The 15,544-nt window shown below is 44.1% G+C and overlaps 1 protein-coding gene across 2 annotated transcripts in view; it reads right to left on the bottom strand.

Moving 5' to 3' along the window:
- pear1 (platelet endothelial aggregation receptor 1) overlaps positions 1-13,982 on the bottom strand; it is a 47,071-nt gene extending 33,089 nt beyond the window's left edge. Inside the window, exon 1 of one of the 2 annotated variants that reach the window (XM_080500748.1) lies at positions 13,869-13,982. The gene's annotated coding sequence lies outside the window, so the exon portion shown is untranslated. Of the gene's footprint in view, positions 1-8,887; positions 8,998-13,868 lie in introns of those variants that run through there. The other variant, XM_080500749.1, reaches the window with a different exon arrangement.
- Positions 13,983-15,544: the final 1,562 nt, after the last annotated feature.

The raw sequence follows: 15,544 nt of genomic DNA, 5'->3' as shown, positions 1-15,544 counted from the left end.
GAGTAATCTGGATTCTCGTCAAGTTAAAAAAAAAAAAAACAACTTCCAAAGTCAAACACAGATGTCACTGTGCAGACTGCCAACCCGTCCCCGGGTCGCACTCTTTCTTTTTTAAACTCCTTTTGATTAATTAGCAGCTTGGCAGTCGGGGGGGGGAGAGAAAAACAAAAAAAATCTAACAAAATCAAGTGTCGTTGCCATGGCAACGACAGGCCTGATTTAATTTCGTGAGTCCAGGCCGCTGTGATCTGGGAAACTTAACTCAGTTTAACTGGGACAACAGTTCTCTTCCTTGTCCCGCTTCATTAAATTAACTTTAAGGAATCTTTTTTTTTTTTTTTTTACTCGCTCCTGTCGGGTCGTAGCGGCCGCTGGAAGAATGAAATAAAACCGAACAAATCCGCAGAGGAGCCACATCCAATAACTGATCAACAAAACAGAGCCGTTAGACACTTGAAGGCTCAGAACTTCATTTCAAGACCAGAAACTATTGTTGATTTTGTTTTTGTTTGTTTGTTTTTGTTGGAAATTCATCCACTCAGAATCAGAACAATCCAACTTGGTAGTTTTTATTTTGACAGTCACCATAATAACAATTCAACTTGGTAGTTTTATTTTGACAGTCACCATGATAACAATCCCACTTTTGTAGTTTTATTTTGACAGTGACTGTAATAACAATCCAACTTGGTAGTTTTATTTTGATGGCCACCATATTAACAATCCAACATGGTAGTTTTATTTGACAGTAACCGTAATAACAATCCAACTTGGTAGTTTTATTTTGACAGTCACCATAATAACAATCTAGCTTGGTACTTTTAATTTGACAGTAACCGTAATAACAATCCAACTTGGTACTTTTATTTTGACAGTCACCATAATAACAATCCAACTTGGTACTTTTATATTGACAGTCACTATAATAACAATCCAACTTGGTACTTTTATTTTGACAGTCACCATAATAACAATCCAACTTGGTAGTCTGTCGGTGGGTCTGTCTCCTACTGTTAATGCTTATAGGTCATTGTTCTCTGCTGTGTGTGTGTGCATGCATGCGTGCGTGCGTGCGTGTGTGTGTGTGCGCATGTGTGTGTATGCGTGTGTGTGCGCATGTGTGTGTATGCGTGTGTGTGTGCACGTGTGTGCTTTTTCATTACGAAAACTAACAACAACATGAAAACTCCATCATTTTCAAACGTTAAGCTCACAGTACAAACTACCGCCCGACGCTCAGAACCCGACCGCCGGCGGCGTTTTCTGTGGTTTCACGGGTCGCAGGCATCAAAACTACCACGGCGACAAATCCCCGGACGCAGCGAGCCGCTCGCCTCCGGACTCACACGGCAGGGCTTTCGCCGGGGCGAAATGGTGGAAAACCCAAAATGGAGGGCCGTGGCTGAGGTTTTTCAGAGGGACATGACCATACCGCGCCGTAATTATACGTGTCGTAATGCTCTGCGGGTCCCGCTGGCACCGAGGCGCGTGTCGGTCCTTGTAAAAGAAAAACACACTGCCGTCCGCAAGCCGTGACCAGAACACGCTGCTCAGCACCCCGAACGCTCGCGTCCAACACACACACACACACACACACACACACACACACACACACACACACACACACACACACGGTTAACCGTTTCGAATAAATCCCCAAAAATGGCTAAAAAATAAAAAATAAAGTTCCATACAAAGCGGATGAGAGAGGCACCTCATAGAGATCAAAGCAGATCAGCAACTGTTCCCATGGAGACGCACTGGAGGGCTGCAGCTGCTGTAGCACACTGCTAACTCTGCCCCCCTTCTCCACTCTCAGCCAATCACAGGCCAGCTCACTCTGACGGTGCGTTCCCGGAACACAGAAGTTAATTTAACCTAAACGATACTCAGTAGCTGTAGTTTGACCATCAGCCGCAGATCAAAGCTCCAGCAGGTATTTCAAAGGCAGCCGCAACGACTCGGCGGCAGCAGCTGATTGGTTCCCCCGTCCAGATGGAATCACACACCTTGTTGATTCAGACACTCACTTCCTGTCCTTCTCTTCCTGAGCTCCGCCAGCAGGAAGCCAGGGGGAGGAGCTAAATCCTGAACGATGACCTGCACGCCGCCGCGCTCGCTCCAACACACACACACACACACACACACACACACACACACACACACACACACACACACACACACTCTCCTACACACTGTGCCCCAACACGCAAATAAAATGTCCTCCGGTCATAGTTTCTCCGTATGGAATGAACTTTACAGCATACCGAGAAAAGATCAAAGGAGATCAGCAATTTACTGCAACTGTCTTTTTTTTGTTGCTTTATGGCCACCGGGACAAGTTTCTACACGGAAGCGGAGCCTGAACTTTTCCAGAAAGTCTCGTTTTCACCCGTTTATATCTCGATGAAGCATTTTCAAAAAGTTACACCTTGAGAGCCGTTTTCAAAAAAGTTTTCAGTCGTGTAAACCGGGGCCTTTGTTATTTGACAATAATAATAATAATTATAATATTTTCAGGTGAATAGGTAGAAAAAAATGACAAATAAATATATACATATATATCATTCTACTGCATCTCTATATGTTTATCCCTCTTTTATTACAATCTATAATTCCTCGGATCCTTTTCCCTCCATGACTCGTTCACCATCCGTCACTTCTCATTGCCTTAAAGAGAAGCGAAGTCCGTTCAGGGTCGCGATGTTGTGGGAAACTTGCTATGAAATAAGAAAAAAATGACAACCACGCAGCCTCTAGTGCCTTCCGCCGATCTTCCCATGATAAAACTATGCGGAGACTCAACACTTCTTCATTTCAATATATTACTGCCCCCCCCCTCCCCCTCCCCCCCTCCCCCCTCCCCCCTCCCCCCTCCCCACCCCCCCAATACACACAGAACAGGCCACGGGGTCAAGAGCTTTTCAAATGTTCCACTGAGGTTATAAAAACACGCAAAGACTCCAGCGATCGCGGCCTGCTGATGTTTCTGAGCAGGAAAAACTTTCCTAAACAGATAAATTATCACTAATTACATCAAACAGACAAACAATCGGTTATTAACGCGGCGCCGCTTGTTACCTGACTCAGGATTTTACACAACTGCTGCATGAATTAAATGTAATTTAACTGTATAGCTGAATCTCACACACACACGTTTTACGCTGTGAATCACAGATTAAATAACTATTTCAGATTTAATTTATTCCACCTGTTGAACTTACTGTAATTTTCTAAAATAAAAAATACTGCGTATAAGTGTACTGATTTTACTCTTCTCAACCTCAGTTTATATTTCCACCAGAATAAAACAAGAAGAAATCACACACACAAGCTATCTTTGATTCCATCCTGTCTTTAAAAACACGCGTTCATCTAAAAGTGTTGTGATTTATGCTGAGAGGACTAAATCTCTGCCAACCTAATGTCCAATAAAGAAGGTAAACAAGAATATGTGTTTTTATTTTCTTTGCTTTTTTAGAGACGCACAATCATTTTCTGCAGTGTAACTCTGAATTTTACTGAAACCATCTGGTCCTCAAACACGTCTTCAGCTTTCCCTCATGACACGCGTCCCCACAAGTACAGGTAAACAAGAATAAACACATCGCCGCCAAAAACAAATAGTCATCTCTCAGATAAGCCCTCATTAACTCATAAAGTAATCTTAACACACACACACAATCTCACCACATCTGTACGTGTGAGTTCCAGTAAATGGGAATTGTGTTGACTTGTTTGGAAAACCTCTTGTTGATCACAACAAGAGGTTTTATTTTAATGGACACTTTACTGGCTGTGTGGCGACGGCGGGGAGAGTCAGGCAGAAACACTGAGTACCTATAAAACATTGTCACAATACGCAACATTATTGCAATACTCAGCATTATTGCAGTACTCAACATTACCACAATACTCAACGTTATCGAAATACTCAATATTATTTCAATGCTCAATATTATTGCAATACTCAGCATTATTACAGTACTCAATATTATTACAGTACTCAACATTATCACAATACTCAACATTACCACAATACTCAACATTATTACAATACTCAACGTTATCGAAATACTCAACATTATCACAATACTCAACATTATTGCAATACTCATCATTATCACAATACTCAATATTATTACAGTACTCAACATTACCACAATACTCAACATTACCACAATACTCAACACTGCCACAATACTCAACGTTATCGAAATACTCAACATTATTGCAATACTCATCATTATCACAATACTCAATATTATTACAGTACTCAACATTACCACAATACTCAACATTATCGAAATACTCAACATTATCACAATACTCAACATTATCACAATACTCAATATTCATACAGTACTCAACATTATCGAAATACTCAATATTATCACAATGCTCAATATTATTACAGTACTCAATATTATTACAATACTCAACATTACCACAATACTCAACGTTGTTGAAATACTCAACATTATCACAATACTCAACATTACCACAATACTCAATGTTATCGAAATACTCAACATTATCACAATACTCAACATTACCACAATACTCAACGTTATCGAAATACTCAACGTTATCGAAATACTCAACATTATCACAATACTCAACATTATTGCAATACTCATCATTATCACAATACTCAATATTATTACAGTACTCAACATTACCACAATACTCAACATTATCACAATACTCAATATTCATACAGTACTCAACATGATTGAAATACTCAATATTATCACAATGCTCAATATTATTACAGTACTCAATATTATTACAATACTCAACATTACCACAATACTCAACGTTGTTAAAATACTCAGCATTATCACAGTACTCAATATTATCACAGTAATCAACATTACCATAGTAATCAACATTACCCAGAGTACCTATAAAAATGGAGATGAAAGGTACTCAAAGATCCGCATTTGTAAAAAAAAAAAAAAAAGCGAAATAATTAAAAAAAATATATATGTATTTATTTCTAAAACTAATTAAAAACTGTCCAACTCAAACATCCTTTAAAGATTCCATCCCTACAAGTTCCAACGGTTGAGTAAAACAAGATGGTAAACGAGTTGCAGAAGCAAAAAAAAAAGTTATTAATTCAGTAAAGTTTCATAGTTTTTGTTTTTTCTCGTAGTTTGACTACGAAGAGTCGCGGTCGTCCGCCAAGTGACAGAGAAAGAAACGCATAACGTCTGATTTCTATCACAAAGAACATTGTAGTTCAACGTTAACGAGTTCTGCACACAAAGACCCGCTGCAATAAAACAAAACTACAAAGAGCCACTCGAGCTGAAAATAGTCCAAAAGTAATTAACCCTTCGCTCGTTTTTTTTTCAAAGTGGCAGCAGCTAAAGTTTACGCGACTTTTAATCCTCATTTCGCCGAGACTTTTTAATATGACACTACAAAGAAACAATTCACATGTGAGTCTTATTTTGGCAGAAAACTGAAAACATGCAAAAAAAATAAGAAGAGAATATAATTAAAGCTCGGTCAGATTATGCTTTTTTTTTCTCTACGAGACAAGTCGAACTGATTAACGACACTGACCAGATTACATCCATCAAAAAGGCAGATTAAAGAGTTACAATAGATTAAATTCACTTTACTTTGGAAATTAATACTTAATCTTATTAATCATGTGCACATAACTGGAAGATATAATCTGATGATGGAGGAGGAAGATGCTGTATAATCTGATGTCAGAGAAGAAAGATGCTCTATAATCTGATGTTGGTGGATGAAGTGCTCTATAATCTGATGTTAGAGGAGGAAGATGCTGTATAATCTGATGTTAGAGGAGGAAGATACTCTATAATCTGATGTAACAGGAGGAAGATGCTCTATAATCTGATGTTAGAGAGGAAGATGCTCTAATCTGGACGTTAGAGGAGGAAGATGCTCTATAATCTGATGTTAGAGGAGGAAGATGCTCTATAATCTGATGTTATAGGAGAAGATGCTCTATAGTTGACGTTAGAGGAGGAAGATGCTCTATAATCTGACGTTAGAGGAGGATGACGCTCTATAATCTGGATGTTAGATGAGGAAAATACTCTATAATCTGGACGTTGGAGGAGGGAAGATGCTCTATAATCTGATGTCAGAGGAGGAAGATTGCTCTATAATCTGGATGGTAGAGAACGAAGATGCTCTATAATCTGGATGGTAGAGAACGAAGATGCTCTATAATCTGATGCGACTGAAGCTCCTTGGCTAACGCTAATGCTAGGTGAATGCTAATGCAGCGGGACCGAGGGAAACATCGTGCCGCGGCTTTTCGTGAACAGAAACTTAGTAACCGTGTCTGAGGAACTGATCAGATTAGGGTCATTTAGTTCCGCGGCTGTAAGCCGGCGACGAGGCGAAGCGCCTCGGGTTTCCCGGCGTCGGCGTCGCTCAGCGGGCAGAACAAAGACCCGGCAGCCGGACGGCCGCGGCGAAGCGTAACGTCGCGGTTCTAAAGTGTCGATCCCGGAGCTTCTAAATCACCCCGGGTGGGAAACTGGATCTGCTGGATTCAGAGGAGCCCCCCCCCCCCCCCGTTCGGCCCTCGCCACGGGGCCCCCGCTCCCCCTGGTCATACATGTAACGTCTGGATGCGCGCGAGGCCCCCCGAGTCCGTCCCTCGAGAAAAACGACCCAACGCTTCGCTTGTAGAATTGAAAACATTCCCCAGCCTCTGGGTGACTGAGTGGAAAGTGTGGCGCACGTCACAACAGCTGGTTTACCAATGTGGAGAAGGCTCCGATTGGCTGAGGGGGGGGGGGGAGAAAAAAAAAAACACACACAAAAAAAACAAAAACACAGCAAAACGGTGCAACGGGAGCTCAAGTCCTGTCTGGAAAAGCACTTCTCCCACTAGAAACCTCAGAAAATGGTGTCATTGTTCAGCCCTGGGCTGAAATTGAAAAACTCTCACTTCAGTCGCTTCGTCAGAAACAGAACGAGTGAAGCTGCCTGGATTGTTTTTAATCTGCCTGGATTGTTTTTAATCTGCCTGATTGTTTTAATCTGCCTGGTTCATTGTGTAGTTTTTTTTTCCCCCCACTCGCTGCTTAACTTCACAATGAACCAAGGACAGAACCAACCATGACTCAGCAAGTTCACAGAGCAGCAAACTAATCAGGACGTCAATGTGATACACAATAATATCACAATACCCAGCATTATCACAATATTCATCACCACAATACTAAATGTTTTCGAAAATACTCAACGTTATTGAAATATTCAGCATTATCACAGTACTCAGCATTATCACAATACTCAACATTATTGCAATACTCCAGCATTATCACAATACTCAAAATTATCATAATACTCAACATTATTGCAATACTGAGCATTATTACAATACTTAACATTATTGAAATACTCAGCATCATCACAGTACTCAATATTATCACAATACTCAACATTATCACAATACTTAACATTATTGAAATACTCAACGTTATCAAAATACTCAGTATTATCACAGTACTCAACATCATCAAAATACTCAACATCATCAAAATACTCAGCATTATCACAGTACGCAACATTATCACAGTACTCCGTGTGTTTCAACCTCCAGATTGCACCTGTACAATCCAACATGCGGTTTCACTTGGAAGCCGTTGCCGCGGCAACCATTTCAAGCGACACCGCAAAGCTTTCGTCGTGTTTCGGGCGTCTTTCTCTGACAGCGGAGCGCCGAGTCGCTGAACACGCAGCTTTTGGAGAGTCTGAGCCGGAGAAGGTGGAACTTTTCAAAAACACTCGGGTTCTGTTGCCGTACAAACAGCCGACTGTCCGTTCTGCACATGCTCAGTGGAGCCAATCAGAACAAAGTTTCCTCCGCGGCGCCACGACTCCCTGGCCTATATTGGGCACATTGTACTTTTATTTTGACAATCCAACTTGGTGGTCTGCCCACTAGAAATGTCCGTGTTGTCCCGTCGTGTCCTTTCAGTACCTACACTATCAACAGCACCCGCTAGTGGCCCGACGTGAAAACTACACCGTTTTCAGCGCTGCCGCCATTTTCATGTAAACGGACCGTCGTATTCGACGAGTTTCATCGCGAGTCTCTCACACAGTTTCGTCTGTAGTCGACCTTCGCCGTGTGACTTCGGCTTCTCATGAGGGGAAACAGGCTGCAGGAAAAACTGCCGAGTCGTCACAAAAACACCTCATTAAACACCGTCACACACACACACACACACACACACACACACACACACACACACACACACACACACAGATGTGCACTGACAGGCTTCCTTTATTCTCCCTGGGTGTTTGGCTGACCAGCGACCCGGCGGTGGGCGAGCCGGCGTCCAAACGCTGAGCCAAGGTGACCAATCAGACCGTGAGCTGCTGAGTCGGATTTATAAACTTCCTGTCAACCTGCAAGGTGGGTTCAGACTCCGCCCCCCCCCCCCCCCCCCCCCCCCTCCCCCCCGTCACACCGCTACGGTTCAAGACAAAACGCAGCGTTTGGGGTTTGTCTCAGAAAAGTAGTTTTCATGTTGGGCCATGTCGGATTGGTATTACAGTGACTGTCAAAATAAAAGAAACGGTTTTTTTTCTGATTGCCTCTACTGAGCATGTGCAGAAGAACTAGTTACCAACATGGTGACCGGGACCAGACCAGGACCAGAGGCTCCAAGCAGCGTTGTCGTGGAAACAGACTCCCAAAAAAACAACGAACGTTTTATGTTTTCACTGGAAAACGTTGTCATGGGAACGAGGGGCTTCTTGGCTACGCTAGGCTACAACCAACGTGACGCTGAAATTCGGGGGCAGCGGGGGGGGGGGGGGGGTGTTCTTATAACTGAGCCAGTGAGGACCGACTGGACTCAGTAATGCTCACAAGGTACGCTAGCTGAATTTACTGTCCCGGTGCCGAGACGTCCTTCACTGAAACGTTCCAAGGACGACGTGGCCGTGGGCTCCCGAGTCCAGTTCTGGGATCGTCTCTCCTCTGTTGACCCCCCCCCCCCCCTCCCGTCTGTTTTATTTAGGAAGTCCAGCTCGGGACGGTGAATTCCACCGTGAAGCCCCTGCTGATTTACGGCCGAAGCTCCGGCTGGCGCCGGCGGACGAGCCGAAAACCTGCGGCTTATTAAAAGTCCACATTCGAGATCCGTCTCTTCCTTCGCAAACAGACCGGAGCGCTGCCTCCTCCCCGGGCGGCCCCGTCCTGCACACATCTGGAAGCCACTGCCACGACTTTCTTCTCTCTCGAAGACCTGAGCGGCCACGTGTGCTCCCCCTCCCCCCTCCCCCACCCCCATCCCCCCCCCCCCACCCAACTCCCCTCCAGGCCTCCCGGACCTGTTCCACCTGCTGACCTGAGCCGCCGCACAGGACATCCTGGACAGAAACAACATCCCCCCCCCCCCCCCCGTGCCTGCTGCACCGGGTTGACCCATTTCCTGGTGACACGGGGGGGTGGGGGGAGGGGGGGGCTGATTTGGGCTCCGTTTCCACGGCAACGCTTCTAGTTGAAAATGCCTCGTTTTGCGTTTTCGTTTCAGGAAAGTTTCGCGCCCACACGACAACGTCCCCGTGAAACTTCCGAGTGTTCTCCCAGTGGTTTCGTTGCTCCTCCGTTACTCCGTTACCGTTTTCGAAAGAGTCGTCGTTTTCAGCGGCTCTTGATCGTCGTCCTCGTCATGTGAACGGACCCCGGAAACGGTCGTTGAGCCGAAGACGTCTTCAAAGCAACACAAGGACCAATCAGGTCGTCATGGATACGGGAGCAGTGACTCATTGTAGTGACAGGTCGAAATATCTGCCCCGCGGCGCAGGAAACCGGGGGGGCAATAAGGACACAAAAGCACCCCCCACACACAGGACGTCCTGGGTAAAAACACCGCCAGCGTCGGGGGATGGTGGTGGTGGTGGGGGTGGGGGGGCTGCGGGGGGGGGGTTTGATGTACGAGGCAGGAAACTGAAGACGTTTCTTTTTGTGGCGCCTCCAGAACAACACGCCGTTCTGCTCCTTCAATTAATCAACTTAATTTAACACATTTTAACTTAATTTTACTTAATTTAATTCATTTGATTTAATTATACTTCATTTAACTAATTCTGAGTTAGTTTTGCTTTGTTTAAATCATTTTGACTTAGTTTTACTTCATAACTCATTTTGACTTAATTTTACTTCATTTTTCACAAATTTTGACTTAATTTTACTTCATTTTAACACATTTTGACTTAGTTTTAATTCATTTAACTCATTCTGACTTCATTTTTAACACTTTGACTTAATTTTACTTCATTTTAATACATTTTGACTGAGTTTTACTTCATTTTAACACATTTTGACTTAGTTTTACTTCATTTTTAACACATTTTACTTCATTTTGAACACATTTTGACTTAGTTTTTCTTCATTTAACTCATTCGGACTTCATTTTTATCACTTTGACTTAATTTTACTTAATTTTAATACATTTTGACTTCATTTAACTTCTATGAACTCATTGTAACTTGATAAAACTTGATTTAGTGAATCTCTCCGGTTCGTCCGTCCAGCTGCTTCAGAGGGAATCGTCTCCAAACCTCCACGACTTCTTTTCCAGCAGCTGAACTATTTCCACAGTATTTTTCTGACCAAGATCACTTTCGTTCTTTTTTTTTTTTTTTTCAGTCGGAGATGCTGACAAACATTTGTAATCTCTCTCCTTGGCGCCTCTGGGCCGACGTTTATCTTTAAGAATTGAGAAAAGAAAAAAACAAAAGGGTGAAAAGGAGCCTGAAGATGGAAAAACTGGATTTTTTTCTTTTCTTTTTCACTTTCACAACCAAAAAGTGCCTTTTGGTGCCGAACACGGCAACGCGTTCCGTTTATCTGGGAACTCGGAATCTGGGCAGGAAACCCAGCTGGTAACGTTCCAGTTACACTGTAACATCTCACACACACACACACACAGTAGAAACTTAAATAAACACTATTAAAGAAAAAAATGCGACGCAGTGTGCAGCCGGAGCTCAATCGGACCTGTTGACGTTTTCCCTGTTCTAACTCGTAATTCCCACCGAAAAAGCGGGAATTCTGTGCAGAGAAAAAAAAAGAAGAAGAGATTTAAGAGTAACTTGGCCTGAATTTAAAACACTTTTAAAACTGATTGAATTGAGAAATATTCAAGCATTTTATGTAAGTGACACAAACTGAAGATTCTTCAGCCGCTCCATCAGAAATGTGGGGGTGGAGGTGGAGTTGGGTGGGGGTGGTGGAGTATCGTGTATTTCCTGTATTTCAGTCTGTGGAGTTTCGTCGCTCCGCTGCGACGCCACGGCGAGACGCCGGCAGATCTTAACCAGCAACCTCTGCAACCGCCGCTCCACCCACCCACCCACCCACCGACCACCAACTGCAGGCAGAGACCCTCGCCACTGTACCAGAACCCTGTGGCTCCACCCACTCCTCCTCCTCCTCCTCCTCCAGCCCCCAAACCCCCCGACCTCGGCCTTTTTTTTTTATGATTGGTTATTTGAGCCCAAGTCCAATGAAACTGAACATGTTCCACACTAACCCCCCTCCCCTACCCCACCCCCCACCTCCACACCCCCCCCCCCCCATTCCCCCACCCCCCCACGCTCCAGGGCCGCACGCCAATCTGCTCTAAATTATGTGGCGGCTGCAGAGCACATGGGCTTGAAAGGCTTATATAAGGCTGTGGTAGGAATATTCAGCTGGCGTCACCTTCTTCTTCTTCTTCTCCTCTTTCTTCTTCTCCTCCTCCTCTTTCTTCTTCTCCCCCTCCTCTTTCTTCTGCCTCTTCAAATCCTCGAGCTCTTTGTTTGTTTTCGAAATCTTTTTTCCGTCTGTAATCAAAGTTCTCCCATTGTTGATGTTGATGTTGATGTTTAGAGCCCGTGTGTGTGTGTGTGTGTGTGTGTGTGTGTGTGTGTGTGTGTGTGTGTGTGTGTGTGTGTGTGTGTGTGTGTGTGTGTGTGTGTGTGTGTGTGTGTGTGTGTGTGTGTGTGTGTGTGTGTGTGTGTGTGTGTGTCTATAATCTGATGTTAGAGGAGGGAGATGCTCTATAATCTGGTGTTAGAGGGAGAAGATGCTCTATTATCTGATGTCAGAGGAGGAAGATGCTCTATAATCTGATGTTAGAGGAGGAAGATGCTCTATAATCTGATGTTAGAGGAGGAAGATGCTCTAATCTGGACGTTAGAGGAGGGGGATGCTCTATAATCTGATGTTGGAGGAGGAAGATGCTCTATAATCTGATGTTGGAGGAGGGAGATGCTCTATAATCTGATGTTGGAGGAGGAAGATGCTCTATAATCTGATGTTAGAGGAGGAAGATACTCTATTATCTGATGTTGGAGGAGGAAGATGCTCTATAATCGGATGTTCGAGGAGGAAGATGCTCTATAATCTGATGTCATGGGAGGAAGATGCTCTAATCTGGACGTTAGAGGAGGAAGATGCTCTAATCTGGTGTTAGAGGGAGAAGATGCTCTATAATCTGATGTCAGGGGAGGAAGATGCTCTATAATCTGATGTTGGAGGAGGAAGATGCTCTATAATCTGATGTTGGAGGAGGAAGATGCTCTATAATCTGGTGTTAGAGGGAGAAGATGCTCTATAATCTGGTGTCAGAGGGAGAAGATGCTCTATAATCTGATGTTAGAGGAGGAAGATGCTCTATAATCTGATGTTAGAGGAGGAAGATGCTCTAATCTGGACGTTAGAGGAGGGAGATGCTCTATAATCTGATGTTGGAGGAGGAAGATGCTCTATAATCTGATGTTGGAGGAGGAAGATGCTCTATAATCTGATGTTAGAGGGAGAAGATGCTCTATAATCTGATGTCAGAGGAGGAAGATGCTCTATAATCTGATGTTAGAGGAGGAAGATACTCTATTATCTGATGTTGGAGGAGGAAGATGCTCTATAATCGGATGTTCGAGGAGGAAGATGCTCTATAATCTGATGTCATGGGAGGAAGATGCTCTAATCTGGACGTTAGAGGAGGAAGATGCTCTAATCTGGTGTTAGAGGGAGAAGATGCTCTATAATCTGATGTCAGGGGAGGAAGATGCTCTATAATCTGATGTTGGAGGAGGAAGATGCTCTATAATCTGGTGTTAGAGGGAGAAGATGCTCTATAATCTGATGTCAGAGGAGGAAGATGCTCTATAATATGATGTTAGAGGAGGAAGATGCTCTATAATCTGATGTCAGAGGGGGAAGATGCTCTATAATCTGATGTCAGGGGAGGAAGATGCTCTAATCTGGACGTTAGAGGAGGAAGATGCTCTAATCTGGTGTTAGAGGGAGAAGATGCTCTATAATCTGATGTCAGGGGAGGAAGATGCTCTATAATCTGATGTTGGAGGAGGAAGATCCTCTATAATCTGGTGTTAGAGGGAGAAGATGCTCTATAATCTGATGTCAGAGGAGGAAGATGCTCTATAATCTGATGTTAGAGGAGGAAGATGCTCTATAATCTGATGTCAGAGGAGGAAGATGCTCTATAATCTGGTTCTGGGACTCCTCAGCACCAGGATCCATGCAGTAAAACGACGAAAACCCTCCAGAGCGTTTCTGTCTTTTCGGCTCTGGCAGAGCCACGGATTACACCAACAAGCGGCGACGTGATGTCAGAAAACAGAAGCCGATACATTTTCAAAATAAAACCTCCTTTTGTGTCACAGTGTGACTTTGGAGCCACAGCGACACTCGTTTAACCTCCAAACTTCTCCAAGCGCACCTCAGCGAAGCTGCAAACCTTCAAATGACAGCTGGAGCAGCTCTGCCCAGTGAGGAACCGGAGGAACCGGAGGAACCATGGAGAGGAACTCAGGGATTAAGAGGATGTTCCACTCACCCTGCCGGGCCTGAAGTCCAGAGACTCTCCCGTCGCCGACGTCCCGGGTTTTAAAAATCACAATCCAAGAGAAATGACCGGGAGGGAGCGTTTGTTTTCTACACTTAACTGAATGTGTGGGAGCGGAGTCAACATCTAGAGGAGGGAGAGAGAGAGAGAGAGGAGGGGAGAGAGAGAGAGAGAGAGAGAGAGAGAGAGAGAGAGAGAGCATCTGACTGGGGGGGGGGGGGGGCAAAGTGGAAAAACTGTGACAGAGGAGGAGGGGAGAGTTGTTTTTGTCTTGAGTGGGTCTGCAGACCGTGTGTGTGTGTGTGTGTGTGTGTGTGTGTGTGTGTGTGTGTGTGTGTGTGTGTGTGTGTGTGTGTGTGTGTGTGTGTGTGTGTGTGTGTGTGTGTGTGTGTGTGTGTGTGTGTGTGTGCTGTGGATTCTTTGTAATGACGACACAGAGTTCCCGCTTTGAGGTGGGAATTACGAGTTAGAACAGGGAAAATGTCAACAGGTCCCAGTTGAGCTCCGGCTGCACACTTTGCCACGTTTTTTTTCTTTAATAGTGTTTAATCAAGTTTCTACTGGTGGAGGGGCTCGTGTGTGTGTGTGTGTGTGTGTGTGTGTGTGTGTGTGTGTGTGTGTGTGTGTGTGTGTGTGTGTGTGTGTGTGTGTGTGTGTGTGTGTGTGTGTGTGTGTGTGTGTGTGTGTGTGTGTGTTCACATTTTGATTTATTAAATCTTCAGACTTTTCACTAGTCCTCAGTTAATATCTGCTCATTGGTTTTAAATCTTAATTTTTATTTTTCTCTCATCTAATCTTGTTTCTTTGTACAGATTTTTTTATTTTGTTTTTGTTTTGTTTTTTTGGTCACATTTTTGAACCTGTGTTGGATTTTTTTTTTTTTTTTCATCATTTGACTTGTGTTTCTGATCAGATTGAATCTGAATCTGCTTGTTTTTTTGTTGTTGTTGTTCTTTTCTCTCCTGTTTGCGTCCCGCCGCTCGTCTCTCCTCTGCATCATCACATCTCGTTTTGCAGCCTCTGGATCGTTTCTGCCTCGTTCCTTCTGGAGTCCTTCGACAGAATCCAGAGTCGTCGTCTCGGCTTTTCTCACTCCCTGCTGGTTTTCACATGTTTGTGCTGCTGCTGCACACGTTTCCTGATAAACACAAGCAGGCCTGAGATAAAGACCCCCCCCCTCCACCACCACCTCCTCAGTGGGGGGATGGGGGGGGATGCTGGGGGGTCCTCTGTGTCTTCATTGTCTTTAAGGTGCAGATTTCTGCTTCTTCTGTGTGGCCTGCAGGAAAAACATCTCTACTTTTAGTTCCAGCAGTTTCCTCACAGTGAGGAGGTCTGCTGTGTGTGTGTGTGTGTGTGTGTGTGTGTGTGTGTGTGTGTGTGTGTGTGTGTGGGGGGGGGGGGGGGGGGGGGGTCTGTTTGTCTGTCTGTCTATCGTCCACAAAATGCAGACAAAGAATAAAGTGCAGAGATTCATCGTGTTTGAAGATAATGAATTTTTCCAGGACAATTTATCTCCTCCACACACACACACACACACGCACACACACATGAATAAAGGTGGTGCAACAAAAGGAAGATGCTATATATATATAATCTGATGTTAGACGATTCTAAAGCATCTGAGAAACATATACAACTGAAATGAGACCAAAATATAAGAAAAC

The sequence above is a fragment of the Blennius ocellaris genome, assembly GCF_963422515.1.
Source record: "Blennius ocellaris genome assembly, chromosome: 8".
Taxonomy (NCBI): domain Eukaryota; kingdom Metazoa; phylum Chordata; class Actinopteri; order Blenniiformes; family Blenniidae; genus Blennius; species Blennius ocellaris.
The sequence above is the reverse complement of the archived record's forward strand: the minus strand, read 5'-3'. Positions and strand labels throughout refer to the sequence as shown.